We start from the raw sequence: 18,130 nt of genomic DNA, 5'->3' as shown, positions 1-18,130 counted from the left end.
ATACCATTTGGTTTTGGAGGTCTGATTCTCAGAGGTTCCCATTGATGTAGGCTATAACAGGCTGTGGAATATGACATATTTTTATAGGCTTGTTTTTTTTAAAGCAAACTCCAAAATAGTGTTTTGTTTTGAGGGCTCATGGCTATTTAGAACCAACTTGCAACATCTTGCAAGTTACAGCTGCAGTCCTGAGTACAGTAGTGGGCAATAAATAGGAAATATTAAGTATTCTGTAGCTGGATTAGAGTGGAACAACAGCAAGAGACTGCTGCATTCTTTCAAAACAAACAAACAACATAATTGTAAAAATTCATTTATATATTCTCTTACATTAGATGGGGCCACTGAGTGAAACATTCACTGATGAATTACTCTTCTAATCTGTGGAGGGAAACCAGCTCCTGGTGAATTAGAATCCTGGAACAGAGCCATGAGAACTAAATGGCTAAAAATGAAAACAGGCAAACATTTGAAGAGTATTCTACAGAACACAGATCTTTCAGCACCTCCCCCTTTCCATGGCTAATTCATTGTCATGGAAACTGAATTTATCAAAATGTTCTTGTTCACTCCTAGTGACCCAGTGAGTCGACTTACAGAGCTGGTGAAAGGTAGCTCAGGCTGAAGCAATTTTTACGAATGATATGCAGCAGTTCATAAGTCAGTAAATTTTGAACGGCATCGTTGTACTTCCCAAGTAGTTTTCCCTAGTCTCAAAAGACTTTCTGTCTGCAAGCTGGAGGTGTCTGAAACACTTATTAGTAAGTTAGCATGGGTGGTATGTATGACTATAGCTCCTTTCTTCCCTCTCTGCTCTCCTTTAATGTTTTTCTTCTTAGCCCGTGAATTTATGCTAAAATTTTGTTGTTTGTGTCATTTCTTTACTTGATACATTTTCCACAGCATTTGCCTCTGTTGATATGTAGCCCAAGGATGCAAAAATCCTTCATCACCTCATGACAAACATCTCTTCTTATCTGTAACTGAAGATAGGTGTTGACTACCAAGTGTAATGCACAATGACTGCTGTATGCAGCCAGCTCTGCCAAATCCAAAATAACCCTGGAACTCAGTGTTTTCACCATGTCTCGGAAGGTGGGGCTGCTTGTATTTCTTCATCATACATGAAAATTGTCATATAACTATTTGGAAGGTTTTTCACCTGCCATGTCACATCTAAATTCTGTCAAGGTTGATTTTTATTTTATTTTCTGCTAGCAATTAGTGACTTGTTGTCATGGAAACCATACTTCACATGATTTTTGAACTTAAATGGCTGAATGTGATCAGCACCCTTCATTCTTTAGCCTTAGTAGTTAAAGGCTTCTTTGTGTGTGTGATCTTGATTACAGAATCGCATAAAATATCTATAAACACACAAAATAATAGCAGAAGGCTACATCAATTAAAATGGAGTATTCAATAATTCATTCTTTAATTAAAGCTCTTCCTTTTCCTACTGCTGTAACCTTTCAAGTGTTAAAGCAGATATAAAAGCTAATAATTTGTATGAAGTATCTTTTCTAATTAGCAGTTTGCGAAACATTAATGAAGGAAAACAAAAAATAGATATTTAAATACTTTTGCTTTTACTCTTATTGCAATAAATGGAAACAAATATAGTATAGAGAAAATATTTTCTAGAGGATAAGTCTGTATCTGTTTATGGACAGCATGCATTCATGTACACAAAAAGGGATACACTTGTTTCAGTTTTTTGTTTCTAAATAAATGAATTTACTTTGGAAAAAAGAAAGAATATGTCCCAATATAAGCTCAATAAAAGATACATTTGAATATGTTCATCCGCTAATTTTTTTATCTCTAAATCTGTCTTAAAACTTTATTTCAGAGGCTGTATTTTTCAATAGAAACTACACCAAAGGATTAATATATTGCCTTTTTTTCATGTGAGTGGCATCTCCACTATTTAGAAATCTTCCAGAAATGTTGCTTCATCATAAAGATCTGTTTGCATTGAAGAATTGCTAGATATATTGCTCTAATAATGGTGGCAGAGTAAGCTGAAGCAGCTCAATATAAAGACTTGTGTGAAGTCTCCTATTCCAGATCCTAATCCCATTCCAAACTATCTAGATATTGCTATCTGTGTGTGTGTGTGTGTATTCACAAGTATAAACACATTTTATTCAGAAAAACAGTTCTACATAGAAGAGTTATGCAGACACAGCTCCAATATTTTAAATTCACAGTTTGCACTCGTTCAATTTCTTTGTCCAGATAAATGGTTCATGTGGTTGCATGTTCGTGTTCCTGTCTGAATTGAAAAATGCTGAATGGTCTGTAATCAATAAGAGTTCAAGTTATTTGAACTTTGTAGGAAATTATAAGAATTAGGTCTGGGCATGTGAAATTGTAAATGTCACTAATGAATGCTAACCAGTAGACAGTGATTTTTGAAGACTTTCCTGGTGCTTGATGCATGAGAAGACTCAGTCTTGAAAGGACACTGTACTTATTAAGCCTTTCAAATGCCTCTTTGGAAAATTAGGACTAAACTAAACTATTGGTTAATGTACCTGTCAGACAAAAATGCAGTCCAAAGGCGTGATAAGACAATTTATTCCCTGTGGTAATATCTGAATTCAATGTTATTTTCCCCTACATCTCCTCCCATGTACTAGAGACTCATTACTTGGATTCAATAATTTTACACAGTAAAGATATCTTTTTGCTTTCAGTGATACAAAACCAAATACAAGTAATTTTAGCATGCATTTGCTGTGTTCAGGTGTTACTTACAAAGAAGCAATTGTGAAGTGTTTTAGTGGAAAAGTGTGCAAATATAACACAGCATGTTATAATAACATCAAGCGTTTAATTAAGCACTTTTTTTTTTGTGAAAAAGGGAGGAAAAAATAGTCTAAACTGTCTATTTCTTATACTTGGGATAGTAAATACATGTGCCATAAAGCACCATAGTTATAAAATTTAACCTGTTTGCTGAATATTTTTGTTAAACTTTGAGAGAATAGTTACATATTTCATATTTGCTGTCTGTCTCTGTGTTCACTCAAGTTCTAGGAAATCAAAGCAATTATTCTGAAAACCAGGTTGAAAGCAGTGTGAAACCACAATTTATCTCATATAAAGATACACTGAATTCCATGTTATCACACCAAGTATGACATTTCCTAATTTGTGAGTGTGGGCTTTAAGCTTTTTTTTAACTGCTCTCCTGTGTTAATCTGTCAGATTACTTTTAATTCTTATTTCTCTAGAATATGTCTTTCAATTACCATCTTCTCCTAAAATTTGTTAGAAATAAAGTCTATACTTTAAACTCTTAAAATCAAAAAACTAGTATCAATAATTGTATTAGTCCTGTGGTACCTACAACACATACACATTCTTTCCTGAACACTCCAGTATATATTGGTTTTCTAAAGATTTGAGTTTAACTAACACTTATTACTGGTAGCATGGTGTATTTATTTTCTCAAATGTGTGAAATTCTATCTGTTTTTTTTTCCTTCCCATTAAAAATGTACAGAACAAAAAGCATCAAATTACTGGTTCAAGTTTGTACTGGAGTGAAACATTTGAACTTACATTTGTACAGGGTCAAATAGTTCTACAGAACTATTGTTGTTATTGAAGCAATTTTATAGAGAATGCTATGGAAATAAAAATAGAGAACATGATTCTTCAAAATGTACAATCAGGAAAAAAGTTACTCCTTAAAATCAGATGTAAATGTAACTTAAAATTATGAAGCTAAAAACCAGCTGATTTTCTTTGCTGCCCAGGATTCCTGTGGGGTATTATTTCAGTCTTGTAATATTTTTAACTTCTTTATACTTGGAAAGACAATGGAATATGACAGGTTCTTTGACAGTTTGCTAACACAAATTAACCTCATTTATGGGAAAACTGGTTGTGCGTGAACATCTACTTTTGCAGTGCTTTTCAAGACAATCTCTAAACTGCTGAATTTCTGGGAGGTCTGCTTCCTAAATTTTAAGCATTCTGCTGAGTAATAGCATTTATAATGCAACATGTATCTTATGATAGGCCTGCATATTGATGACTTTATAATATTTGTAGAGGAAAAGGAAGAAATAAAGCATGCTTGATTTGTTCTTTCAAACTAATGAAAATTCATTGCTGCTTTGCATATGATTTCATCAGGTAGCAGAGTGGGGTATTTGACCATGGTTTATTCTTTAATTCATAAAGAACCAAATCTTAAGAGATTTGTGGTGGGAATTTTTCACATAGAAATAATATTAGTCTAAGGGAAATATGTAACATAGTTTTTTTTTTTTCTAGCCTGAAAAATGAATAAATGATTGTTCCCAGGAACAAGGAGAAGAATACAGGAGAGTCTGTCCTAAATGTAACCCCCTTACAAATATTGGTAACCAAAATGACTATTAGGCTATTCTTATTTTGCTAAATTTCATTCTTTGTGGATGGAACCTCTTTTATAATTAAGTGAAAGGTACTATATAAGTTCTGTGAAGATGATGAAGAATATCAATCAAATCCAACTCTAGTGGGCTTTAAAAAGCCCATAAATTTATTTTAAAATAAAATTGTAAACAAAATGGCCCAAGGGTCCTGTCTCTTCACCTTCTAAAATAATGTGTATACTTCTGAATTCAGTTTAAGATATACTGTTGAAAAAATACACATCTGTACAGCAGAAGACAATACAAAATGTTATACAAACTCCTATATTTCTTCATTGATAGTTTTTTTGGGGTTTTTTGGTTTTGATTTTTTTTGTGTGGAACCACTGGTGCTGAAGTAAGGACCACAAAACTTTCATGGAGGGCAGGGACAAATGCCATATTATAGTCTCTACAGTTTCTCTGCAATGAAAAATTTGCAACTGTAAAGAGAAATATTAGCTCTGTGGTATACCAAAAAACAAACAAACAAGTAAAAAAACTGACTTGTTCTTGGGTACTCTGAGCCTGGACTGAAAGTTTTCACTTTAGGCTACTTTCTCTGAAAATTTTTGCTATCAGTTTGATTTGTTCTGGATGACCTACATTTATGGTGGTAAAACCTTTCATGTATAATCATATTTTCTGTACATGCCACATATGTTAGAAATTGACTATTGTAGGTGCATATCAAAGCATTAAAGTATATTTATGGATTATCTCGTACTGTTAAGGTAAAGTTATATTCCCTGTTTACTGGGGTCCACTTGTGTGAAGGTTACAGAGAGAGCCTTTGAAATCTCTAAATATAGCATAAAAGAGTTTCTCTATATCTAAAATATCATGACATTAACATCCAGTATCTTGGGACGCTCCAAAGCTAGAAACTGGGAAACTGATCCTTTCCAGTGGCATAGAACTCTAGTTTCTAGCCTTACAACTATTCAAAGAAATGGACCTACCTTCTGACATTTTAGATATAAAAAAGGTTTTGTGAGTCCAGCTCATCCTGTATATTAGGAAGCCATATTTTTTGAGGAAGAACTACTGATTTCAGAAGGGTTAGAATGAACGACTTGGTGTTGTATTTAATTAAAAATAATAATAAGAAAAGTCCCTAATGGTTCTTTACAGGTATTCTATAGTTCTGACTTTTATAAGAGAGTGTCTAGGTCATAAAAATCATATTAGTTACTCAAAAAATCTGTATGAATTTTATTATAATCAAATTAATATTTACAAAAAATGGAGACCTACTTAGGTAGTCCTAAGTGAAACTAAGTTTTGACGATGCAGGCATAAATGCTTTTTATGAGCAGAGAAAGGAGATTTTATTTGTTGCTGTTAAGAAGTAAGTTCAATTAAAGAGAATAATTCAGATGTATTGTGTGCTCAGTTTTTCTTTGACCCAGTGCTCATCAGTAGTGATTGTCTGTTCTGGGGTTTTTTTTGGTGCTGAGACTGAATGTGTAATTAATTGCAGATATGAATATAAAAAGAAATTTACTTTCTCAGTGCTCTTCAGTAAAGCATTTCATTGAGCTGGGTGACAAATCAGTGTCTGAAGTTGTGTGTCACAACCTGACTGCTTTTCCATTTAGGGCCTATTTCACACTGACTGAAAAATGGTAGAGTGGTTCAGCTCCATTTGCTGAATAACCTGGAGCTCCTTAGGGGAAAAGGGGAAAAATCTGCTGTGTTTCAGAGAGTGTTGGATCTGACTTGAATTCTTGGCATGCAAGTAGCCTATTTCTCTTGCTTGCAATAACTTACATTAAGCCTGGCTTTGACTAGTGTGATGGGAATATCAGACATCTCCCCAGAGTAACATCTTGTAGTACAGCAGAAAAAAAAAGCAGTTACCTGTATGTCTGCACAGAAAATTATATATACATTTCTGAGCTGGATCAATAATGCTTCTTGATATTGTACATGCCACTTTATGGAACAGAATTCAAAACCAAAAATTTCAGAATTGTCAAATGTACTACCATTTTTCTCCCTGGATACTTTGGAAAGGCCTTGTTTTGAAAATATGAATTTTCACAGCATTATGACCATCATGTAATGGATGACTATGGGACAAAATGGAGAAAACCAAGTTCTTTAATTTATATTAATACTGTCCAACATAACTTCAGAAACTTATCTACCGAAATTAATTTTAATTTACACCAATTTCACTATTTCCTACATAAAGTCAGCAAAAAAAAAACCAAACATAGTATATGTGAATATATAGGCATGTTAAAAAATTGCACATAAAAGGTATAGAATTAGATACATATATCAACTGCTTTAATGTACAGCAGTTTTAAGAAATTCTATCTATACTTGATTATGTAGCAAAATAGGCTTCAATATTTTGTTTACGTGAAGTCTAATTTAATAATGATCTATAAAAATAATAATCACTAACAATGATGATTCAGGAAAGGCCAACATTTGAACTGCAGATAAACTGGAATATTTAGAGCTGGAAAATCAAGAAACATTTGAATTTATGTGAGTAGGAAATGCTTGCTAGATAGTGAAAGCATGCCTCATTCAATAAAACTCAGATGTCAGTTGAGCTGTTTTATTTTCCTTTTGCACTTTCTCTTCCTCCCTCTATTATCTTATTTCATATTGTCTTCTTTCTAAATGTGAGGTCCTAAATCAGTTATTCTTAGTCATCTAGCAGTTCCACAATACTCTTAGAGAGGTAAGAATGGCTAAAATTGGATGTTTTTTTCTCCAGCTTCTGCCTCTTGCTGACAGATGTTGAACATGATCTGAAGTGAATTTTAACCCTAAAGAAGTTTTATAGAGAAATTGTGAGATAACCTTCTCATAATGAGTTCATTGTTAACAATTCTAAGCTGTACTTTCACATTATCTATCATGGCTTATAGACAAAGAATCCCTATAATTCTCTCCAGCCAATTCAGCAGATCTGACAGTGTTATAGCTGTGGTGATGTGTTTTTGCATGTAATTGGGGCATGGAAGCATCCTTCACTGATATTTTTTGCTCCTGGGAGGCCTTGCATAAAAAGAGGATTGATCAAATGGTCTCCTACAGGGGTGCCATTGCTTCAGGCTGGTCATTTAGGGTGGCCAGCCTAAATATAAGGCAAGTATGAGGCAGATAAAGATAAAAAAGAACAAATGAAGGTAGCTAGAGGCAGAAAAACACTGTCAATCCATTCTTTTGTTATAGCTGTGCTTCAAGCATCAGTGCTTGTAAGAAGCTCCAAAGTGGCCTTAGGATGAAGCTCTGTAATTGCAGGCAAGCAAGGCACAGATGTTAGCTTTTATTAAATATCAACAGAATTTAACAGCGCCAACAGCCCTTTGCTGAAGGAGAAAGGAGGATGGGAAGGAAATTCCTTCTTTGAGATGATTTCATGCTTACTGTCCTTCAGACCTACTCATCAGACCTGTCATTATGCTCTGTGTGTCCGACAGAGTCAGGCTAGGTATAAATACCTTGATAGCTTTATGCACTTGAGTTCTGTATATAAGCTTTTGCTCAGGAGAGGCAGTAGGCTGTCCTGCCTGGCTCCCAGCTGTGGTTACTGAAAGACACAATTCCCTCTTAAGTCCAGTGTGGGATCTGTTGTCCTTATGGATAGGTCTTTACTTCCTTGGATTCCTTGGAGTGCCTCAAAAGTCATTAGACACTAATGTGTAGGCAACTAAATCCTTCCCAAAATCCAAAATGGATTCTTTGAGTGGATGAAGGCATATATTAGAGATGTTGATAACTGTGCTGCAAAATGTTCCTTTGTCCTCACACTGAAATGAAGAAGGTTTATAGGAGGCAAAAGCATTAAGCCCTTATATTTTTCTGCTCATTAGCACCTTGTAGGTTTGTTTTTTTTTTAATGAAAAACAAGTTCTTAATTTAATTTAGAGAGAGACATTATTGGGTTCTGGTGGTTTGCCATGACATGGCTTCATCCAGCTGCAGAATGGATTTGTTAAGGCAGATTTACTGATGCACTTGGACTTCTCTATATTTTACTCAGTGGGTACAAGTGAGGTTTAAGAATATCTCTGTTCTAAGATCTCAGATCTCTTGCCCCTTCACTACATTCACTACACCAAACTAGTAATTTAGGAATACCAATCTTGTTCATTTAGATTATCTCACTCTTCAGATTATTTGAATTGCACTGTATTCAGGACTTTCCCTAAGATCCTGCAAAAAGGAATTTTATATAAGGTTATTTTACTTTGCCTAATGCAGAACATTACAATATTGAATTGCAAAGCGTTGACAACTTATTTGGTTTTAACTTGTCAATGCACCCACACAGTACTTTGTTTTTTTCAGATTGACCAAGCGGCCTTTATGCTGAAGTATCCTACCCCGAAATGGCTACTCACAAGCCATTACTCAAAGGTAATTGTAGAGTTGAAAGGTATTCAGTGCTAACAACACAACCCCTCCCACCTTTGCCTCCCCTCCAATCCCCCAAGGTGCTCCAGGAAATGCTAGCAGTAGAGATTGTCCCAGGAGACATTGCTTTGCTTTGCACTGTTCATGCCAAAAGACAGCATTATTTTTGCCTGAAGTTCTCCTTTATGACATGTACAGATCAGCATAAAGTACTCTGCAAAATTAATTGAATTCTCCAATAATTGTTCTAAAGCCAAATACCATACAGAGCCTTAAGATATATATGCATTTTCAAATGACTTTGTAGCCCTGATTTGGGTCATTTACCTCATGAAATCTCAGCTAAAGGCTGAGTGCATTAATGAAACTGCGATTCAATGTACATTTTTTTCTTTTGTACTTCTATATTTTGATGTGGATGCTTTTGTTTTCTGCTACAGTGAACATGTTTCCGAGGTGTACTTGATTTGTCCACCTGTTGGTGACAATATGAGCAAGGATGAGGAATAACAGTGAATAGATATGAAGAGAAAGAGAATTGTGTCAAAGAAGATTAGGGAGAAGTATACAGACACAACAAATCCAGCTTGATAGTTCTAGGAGATTTAATAGAGCAAGGAAATCAAAGTTTAATCTTACAAAGCTGTCTAAACTGGGGGCAGCATTCCTCTGCTGCGTTCTAGCTCCTACTGCACAGGTTCTCTGATTCCACCCCACACTGAGGGGGTCTGCTGTCAAGGATGTTGTGTCAAAAATAATGAACGAATTCACTTTCACTTAGTACGAAAATTGGATAGTTCTTCTAGAACATACTGAGAGATGAGACTGGTCAAAACCAGTTTGGACCAATGAAGATACATTGAGTTGAACATTGGAGCATTCAAAGGATCACAAGGAGTTCAGCTCCTGCTGACACAAAAAGATCGAGAGGTGTTCAGAGATAAATTCTAGAGTGGATCTGAGATGTTAAACAGTTGATTTGGGGGCAAAAAAAAAAAAAAAAAAAAAAGGATAATTTGAGCATAGTAATAGTTTATGTTGGAACAGTTCTTGTTACAAAAAATCCATCAATGGCAGGAATTTGAATGTAAAGTACCAGAAATTATGGACTAAATTTACATTAGTAAATAATTCAATCCAATAGGGAAGGATCAGCAGATCAAAGCAGGACATGTTGGCATTTATGTCTGCCATACATGAAATCTGGAGTTTTACCTCTACACTGGATTTAACATGATTTTTTTGACTGAACATATCAGCTCTGCATATGGTTCAAAGCAGTCAAAAGGACCAGTCACTGTGTCACATCCTTTTGTTGGTTGTGACATGAGGGTACATTTGATCCATACATCAAGCCACCATTTTAATTTAGATTCCTGTTAAAGAAATCAGCTTTGCAATGACTGAAGCTACTCTGAGCTAAATTGCATGTTTTGCTCTAGAACAAATGACAAGAGAATAATTGCTTAATAAATAATTAAAAATATATCTGTTGTTCATATACCACAAGGTATACCTAGTTATAACGCCAACTTCAATGAATTTATATTCAATATTTGATTTTTCCCCATGTATCTATTCTACCCCAAATAAAATATCAAGTATGTAATAGGTATTACATAAACATTTATAGACTCATAGGATGATGGGCTGGAAGGGACCTAAAATTTTTTTATTTTCCACCCCACTGCTGAGGGCAGAGATGCCACCCTGATACAGAAGCATTTTATAAATGTAAATTTTAACTGGGGTTATGTTAAACAATTTTTTTTAAATTTCCCTCTCTTCATTTCTTTGTATGTATGCCTACAGTGTTTTCACACACTTTTTAAAATCAGTAATTAAGTTTCTCATTTGAAAGAAAGACTGTACCGTGTACTGCTAGTACTGTTATGTCACATATGTAGCAGAAGAGTAAGTGGGAATACTATAGATTTGTGCTTTTAATTATTAATTTAGCAATTTTATTTTTCAATGCTGTATGTTTCTCTCATATTTTGCATTCTAGATTTTTTACTATGCTGTTTTCTCCTTCTTTATAAAGCACCACTAATTCACCTCAGTGCAGCAATAATCAGTAACTGGGAAGGAGTTTGGAAGGAGAGGGAGGGGAAAAGAGAGCTATTGAATTAAATGAAGCATTACCCATGACTGCTGCACATGCCAGGGTCTGTTTCTCTACTAGCATCATATCCCCTCTTCTGAGCATTTGAATGATAACTCATTTCCCAGATCATTCCATGCTCAAGGGCAATAGTTACCTTCACCACAGAGAGAATTAGCACTGGCTGTTATAATTTTGGAAATACATAGCAATTGCTTACAGCAGAAACTTGGATCTCAGAATCCATTAATGAGGAATGACAGAGCTGAGCCCAGAGATGGTGGCCCAGAGCTGCTGGATTTGCTGTTCTACACAATTGGTTAATGGAATCTGTGTGCAGATCATCTTCCCTTTTCTTTTTCTGTCTTTCTTCCTCCTTTCCATTAGTCTTTATGATTTGACCCACTTAGCCTCTCAGCTGTATTACCCTTCTTGTTCATTGCATTGCATTTCCTTATCATTCTGTTTGGGTATTTTTTTGGACTCATTGTATCTTAAAAAAGATAATGCATAAATGAACTATGTTTTACAGTTGCTTTGCATCAGCATGAACTCTTTGTTTTTCTTGTATGTTGCCCAGATAGTTGCCTTTGTTTTATTTCATGGAATAATATTCATAAAATAGCCTGGGTTGGAAGGCACCTAAAGTCCATCTAGTTCCAACCTCCCTGCTGTGGACAGAGCAATTTTTCAATTGACCAAGTTACTCAGAGCTCTATCTTTGACCATCTGTATTTCAAAATTAAACTTTATTTTACATTGAAGGTCTTAAGGATGTATGAAAGCCATGTGTAGGTTTAACTAACCATGTATTTACACTGTTGGGGGTAACATAATGTTCATAAAACTTCTTTTGGGATTCTGCAGTTTGTGATAAACCAAAAAAAGATAGCTTTAAAGCACACTTCTAAGTACACGTACGCTTTAATGACATTTATTTTCAAACTGAATTACAGAAAATCTGAAGTCTGAACCCTATGTCTGTCTCTCTGGATGAGTTTCATTTTCACATACTATTAGAAATTTGTAACTGGAAAAAAAAGGCTCTAAGGAATGTCTGAGAAAGACTGTAGCTAAAGATCTACATTGTTTTTCCTTGGCACTAGTACTTTTCTTTCTGAAGGAATCTCGGAGACACTTGTGTTTAAAACACTTATGATTAGAAATTATTTTATCATAAATGTTCCAATCTCATGCATACAAATTTCCTTGAGCTAGGGACACACTGCAGAATGATTTACAGCTTGACTTCGTGGCACTGACCACAGCCCTCAGAGACTAGTGGTTCCACCAGTTTTCAGAGCATACTACTTTCCACTTATCTTTTCCATACTTCCTCATTTTGTCTATGAAGATGATCTGGCAGACAGTCTTGAAAACCTTACGAAAGTTGTAATAAACAACAGCCACTTCTCTCACTGCCCCCTTTGCCTCCCCGAGTTGAGCCAGTCCTTTTGTTGTGAAGGCTAAAAGGTGATCAGGCATGACTTCCCTGTTGTAAATCCATGCTGATCAAATCCCATCACTTTCCTTTAACACATTTGGGAAAGGTTTCCAGGGCTATTTGCTCCATTGCATTCTCCAAGACTTAGGTGCAGCTGGCTGAATTGTAGTTCTCTAAACCCTACTTACCTTTCTTGAAGGCAGGGGTGACCTTTGCTTTCTTCCAGCCCATAAGGAACCTCCACTGATCATCATGACCCTTCAAAAGTAATTGAGATTGGCATCAGAATGACATCAGTTTCCTCAGAATTTGTAGGTGCATTCTAAAAAAGCAAGGCCTCAGTGACTGGAAAAAAGGAAATACCACACCCATTTAAAAAAAGGATTAAAAGGAGGATGCTGGGAATTACTGACGTGTCGGTGTCATCTCAATATGTAGTAAGATAATGGAAGAGAACCTCCTGGAAGTTAAGTCAAAACATATGGATGACAAAGAAGGGATTAGAAACAGCCAGTATGGCTCCATCAAAGGCAAATTGGGCCTGATGAATCTAGTGGCCTTGTAAAATGAAGTAACTGCTTTTGTAGACAAGGGAAGTCATTAACAGATGTTATCTGGACATTTGTAAGGCCTTTGATATGATCTCCCACAATAATCTTGCCACTAAATTGAGGATAAGGGTTTGATAGATGAACTGTCATATGCATAAGGAATCAGCTGGATTGTCGCATGCAGAGTTGCAGTCACATGTTCAACACCCAAATGAAAACCAGAAATGAGTGGTCTCCCTCAAGAGTTCTGTACTGGGACAAAACCCATTTAATATCTCCGTTAACAACACATACAGTGGACACAAGTGCAACCTCAGCAAGTGTATAGATGACAGTGAGTGGTACAGTTGATACATGAAGAATGCTATCCAGAGGAACCTTGACAATATTGAGGACTGAGCCCAGGTGATTGTCATGGAGCTCAACAAGACCAAGTGAAAGGTCCTGTATCTGGGTCAAGGTAATCCCCATTACAGTATGAACTGGGGATGAATGGATTGAGAGCAGTCCTGAGGAGGACTGGTGGATGAGAAATTGGTTATGAGTTGGAAATCTTCACTTACAGCCCAGAGAACAAATTCTGTCCTGGACTGCATCAGAAGCGATGTGGCTGTCAGGGCAAGGAAGGGGATTCTGCCCCACTGTTCCTGCGCTTGTGAAACTCCACTTGGAGAGCTGCATCCATCTCTGGAGTCCTAACAAGATGAAAGACATGGATCTCTTAGAGTGGATCCAGAGGGAAGAGGGTAGATTTAGATTGGACACAAGTGAGAATTTTTTTTATGAAAAGCACGGGCCCAGTTCTGCAGAGTGACATCCATCCTAAGGACCTCCAACCAGGCTGAGGTCTCCTTTGAGCTGGAATAGCTGATCCAGATTTTCTTGTTCCCATCTATACAAACTGCTGGCCCTTTGTGATCCACTCTAGATCCAGTACTTACATTGGGATCTCCATCTCCCTGTTGAAACGTTGTGTGACCTTCACCAGTCAGGAGTCAGCTGGAGCAAGAGCTCAACACCCTTTGATCAAGTTTCTGAAGAAGCTGAAATCTGCTTTGAAAGGAGGGGTGTGAAGTTGCTAAAACTGTCTTGAATAAGAAGTGACATATTTTATCATTGGCTCCAACACTTTATCTTGGCATAAGACCACTTGTTGTCTACCTACAACAGACTAATAGAGAAATGAAAGAGAGAAAAAAGGGCTGATCCAGAGAAATTGTAATTGCTTTAAAAGGCTGATTTAATTGCCAATGAAAAGTAATCCCATGGTGCAGAAGCACTAATGTTTACAAATTTTGCCACTTAGGTTTGAATTTTGAAATCTTCCTGTCCTTTACATTATTAGTTGTCTTACATGAAAATAATCTTCAAGAAATCATTTTAAAAAATTACGCTGATTTTGAATGCAGTTAAATAATGCTTATTTGGTGTTCCCTCCTTACACATATGCTCTTCCAGTTCTTTAATGTTTGTGGAGAAAATGAAGAATTTCTAAACAATGCCTGAGGGACATTGTGCTAATTCTTTGAGAAAGAAAATCCTTACATTTTTAGCATACCTTAAGCACTGCTTGTTTATGATAGGGTCTTTGTAGAGGTGCAATAAAGATAATGGCTTATTTAAAATACTATCAATATACTTGGTAGGAAACAAAAACCCCAGTTCTTCATGCGTTGTAATTAATTGAGTGAAACTTCTTCCATTAAAGGATTGCAATGTATACATGGGTACTCTGTTATGATGGGGTGTTTTCTTGGTGTAACTGTTTGTATGTAGAAATATGGCATGGATTAAGTGCCATCCCTCTCTGAAAGAGTTTTTTATGAGAGGAGGGTGAATATACTTTGAGGTGAGCAAATACCAGCGCAGATATCTTTTTAAAATTTAAGTGTGAATACAAATGCCCATGATACAGATCATGTAAAAGTATGTTCTAATAAGTACATTAATTATTTTTGAAGGGAGCTAATAATGCCCAGAGCTGAATAGATTATTTAAAAAAAAAACAGAATAAGTAATCTAAGTTTTTTTTTGCAAATTTTGTGTTCCATTGCATGTTCTTTGTCATGGGTTTCAGAAAAGGGTGTTAATGGCATGTGTCACTAATATAAAGAAGGGACTACACAGTTTACTTTCCGCTGGCTGCTTTTGGCTGCAGTAAACCGTTTGAAATGTATTCAGGTAGTAACTGAAAAGGGAGTGCAAGGATTTATTTGACTGTCCAGGGAAGAGGAGTTCAATTATCTTCTTGTGGATCTCTCATCACATGGGTAAAATATGGGTGTAAAGTAATTTCATCAAAGCTGAGCAACACCATGCCAGCAGCACTGTGACAAGAGCTTTAGATATAGCAATATGCTAGGTATCATCATTTTTTTCCCCACTAAAACCTAATGGGATGGTATAGCTTTTGATCTCTGCTGATAAGGACTTGTACGCATCCTGTATGACAATGTGTATTTTGAGTGTGTTGTCCTTCTGGCCTATATAAATAAATATTTTGAAGGCAGATATGAGTGTGCTCATTTCAAAAGTTTCCTTCTTTTCAACCAGAATATTTTTTCAAGCAGTAAGTTCCAGGGTTTCTGATAGAGATTATATGTTGAATTGGAATGTTTTCCTTACCTCTGCTAATTTCAATATAGTAAATTTTAGCTATATTTGATTGTTTTACAAAAATGCCACTCTATATATCTGATATATTACTGTAGTTATAAATTCTGCCATGCATCCCTACAATACTTTTTAGTCACTTAAGTAACCAGTTACAATATGAGCTGCCTGTATCCTGATATTTTCCACAAATGATGGCTCACAGTAATCCATTTATAAGCCCATCGAACCTTCAGCCAGATGTTATGTTGCTAACAGTTCCACTGGCTCCTCCAAATGCTGTTATCATTTTTCTGACCTTTCTGGTGCCACACCTTTGACCTCCTATTGATTTGGTATATTATAATGATTCTACTATTGCGAGGAAACAGTTACTGCTATTCTCTGGATATTTTCAGGTAGAGTGTTTTTCCACATCACTGTGTGAACAGTATTTTCCTGTGGTGAAATAATTTTTTTCTCCTTGTATTCAAGGGCTTTTTTTGAGCCAGAATGACAAAATTAACATCTGAAGGGCTGGATTTTTTTTCAATATCTCATTAATCTTGTGGGATAAATGCTTGGCAGATTCCAAAGACAGAATGTGTTAAAACAGAGACAGTTATAATATGAGAATAATATAAAATGTAGTAAGAATTTAATTTTTTAAACATATATGCTAATGCCATACTGAAAAAGGCAAGTACTGTTAGGCTCAGAGAATCAGTGCAGAGAAACAGATTGGGTAAGTAGTGGAACTGCCCAATTTTTTGCACGATATTTTAAGGAGCCCAATTAACTTTCCTAATTTCCCATGAAAAAGATGGCATGATGCTTAACTAGCTCTGTCATACAGTCACAGAATTTCTGAGGTGGGAAGGGAACTCTGGAGTTCAGATGGTCCATCCCCATGCTCAGTCTGGGTCAGCTGCAGCGGTTTGCCCAAGAAGTTTTAACTCACTAGCTACTCTTTGAGGCTAACTAGATCTTCCTATCTGCAATTCAGTACTTCAAAAGATTAGACTCCACTGTTAGCAATAATTTTTACTGTGCCACCTCTTCCTATTGTAGTTAGATATGGGTAGTTTTAATATTTCTTCTGTGTTTGTCATCTAGGAAAGCTCAATGAGCACAGTAGCAATCAATTAAAAGTAAATAGGTATCTCTGACAGTTTAAAGGAGTCCCAAAGAGGATGACAAGAGATTGGTACAAGACAATAAATAATTTATAGCTGGAGAAAATTAATCAAGAACCCCCAATTCCCTCTGTCCCCACATGCAGGTGCTCAATTACAGTACCTCTAAGAGGCAGGAGACCAATAACCAAACATCTGTGACATAAATGAATTTAACTATTAGGGAAGAAAGTCTTGAAGCATATAAACACACTAAAGTAACCAAACTAAATTACAATACAATGTACATTTGCTTTGTGTAATGCCTTTCATTATAATATTTCCCAGAACTCTTCACATAATTAAATAATATAAATGTTATGGAGTGTAAGTGAAAGGCAGCAGCAATAGAGAGATTTTCTAATGGAGGCAGAGAACACAATTATAAGCTATTGCAAAAAGTAAAAAAAAAAAAAAATAGAAAAAGAGAAGCTATTGCAAAAAAGAAAAAAAATTTAGAAAAAGAGAAGAATTCAGACAAAGATGGCCATGAGATTCAGTTTCATAAATCTGGTGTATGGGGGGACAGATGGTTTCCCTTTGTCAGCAAACAGCATCTTTGGTCGTAAATTTGTCAAGCTGTTGAAGACAGCTTCAAACTACAATTGCTGTGGGATGGGAATGTCAATCTATCCCACTCATATCTGTTTGATGCCAGGGCCAGCAAAAGATGCCCAGATCCTGGGGAGAGATCACAGGTCAGCAGGAAAGCATATGAAAGGTAGCAAATAGTAGTTCCAGCCGCTCCAGCCAGTGAGTCATCTTCATCAGAATCTAATTAAAAAGTCTCCAAAATGTGCATGGATCATGGGGAATAAGCAAAAGGAGTGAAGAATATGCACACATCTGCAGGGCACAGATGGAGTGTAAGGATACAGTCTCCTTAGAAAGGAAGGCAGGAGCACAAGGAATGGGTGTTGTCTGCTGTGTCAGTGACCAACTGGAGTGCATGGAGCTCCACCTGGGGATGGATGAGGAGCTGACTGAGAGCTTATGGATCAGGAGTAAAGGGAAGGCAGGGACAGGTGACATTATAGGGGGGATCTGCTACAGGCTGCTCTATAGGGAAAACTGAGTAGATGAGACTCTTAATGGACAAATAGGACCAGCCTCACAATCACAATTCCTGGTCATCATGGGAGGCTTCAGCCACCCTGATATCCATTGAACAATAACACAGCCAAGTGTAAGAAACACATGGGGTTCATGGAATGCACTGATGATAACTTTCTTCTCCAAGTGATAGAAATTCCAGCGAGGAGAGGTGTTATGCCGGACCTTGTTCTTCCCAAAAAGTAGGGGCAAGTGGGGAATATGAATCTCGATGGCGGCTGGGCTGCAATGATCACAAAATAGTGGAGTTTAAGATCCTTTGGACAGTGAAAAGGATGTGCAGCAAGATCACTTCCCTGGACTTCAGGAGAGCAGACTTTGGCCTCTTCAGCAGTCTGCTTGATCTACCA

The 18,130-nt window shown here is 36.3% G+C and overlaps 1 long non-coding RNA gene across 2 annotated transcripts in view; it reads left to right on the top strand.

The window, feature by feature from the left end:
• The first annotated feature begins 588 nt into the window (after positions 1-588).
• The window catches only part of LOC141728340 (uncharacterized), a 63,574-nt gene continuing 46,032 nt past the window's right edge, over positions 589-18,130 (top strand). For both annotated transcript variants that reach the window (XR_012579261.1, XR_012579260.1), the window contains exons 1-2: positions 589-761; positions 8,736-8,804. This is a non-coding gene — a long non-coding RNA (uncharacterized LOC141728340). The remainder of the gene's footprint in view (positions 762-8,735; positions 8,805-18,130) is intronic.

Source organism: Zonotrichia albicollis, chromosome 2 (genome assembly GCF_047830755.1).
Source record: "Zonotrichia albicollis isolate bZonAlb1 chromosome 2, bZonAlb1.hap1, whole genome shotgun sequence".
Taxonomy (NCBI): domain Eukaryota; kingdom Metazoa; phylum Chordata; class Aves; order Passeriformes; family Passerellidae; genus Zonotrichia; species Zonotrichia albicollis.
Note: the sequence above shows the minus strand (reverse complement) of the source record. Positions and strands in the feature narration are given on the sequence as shown.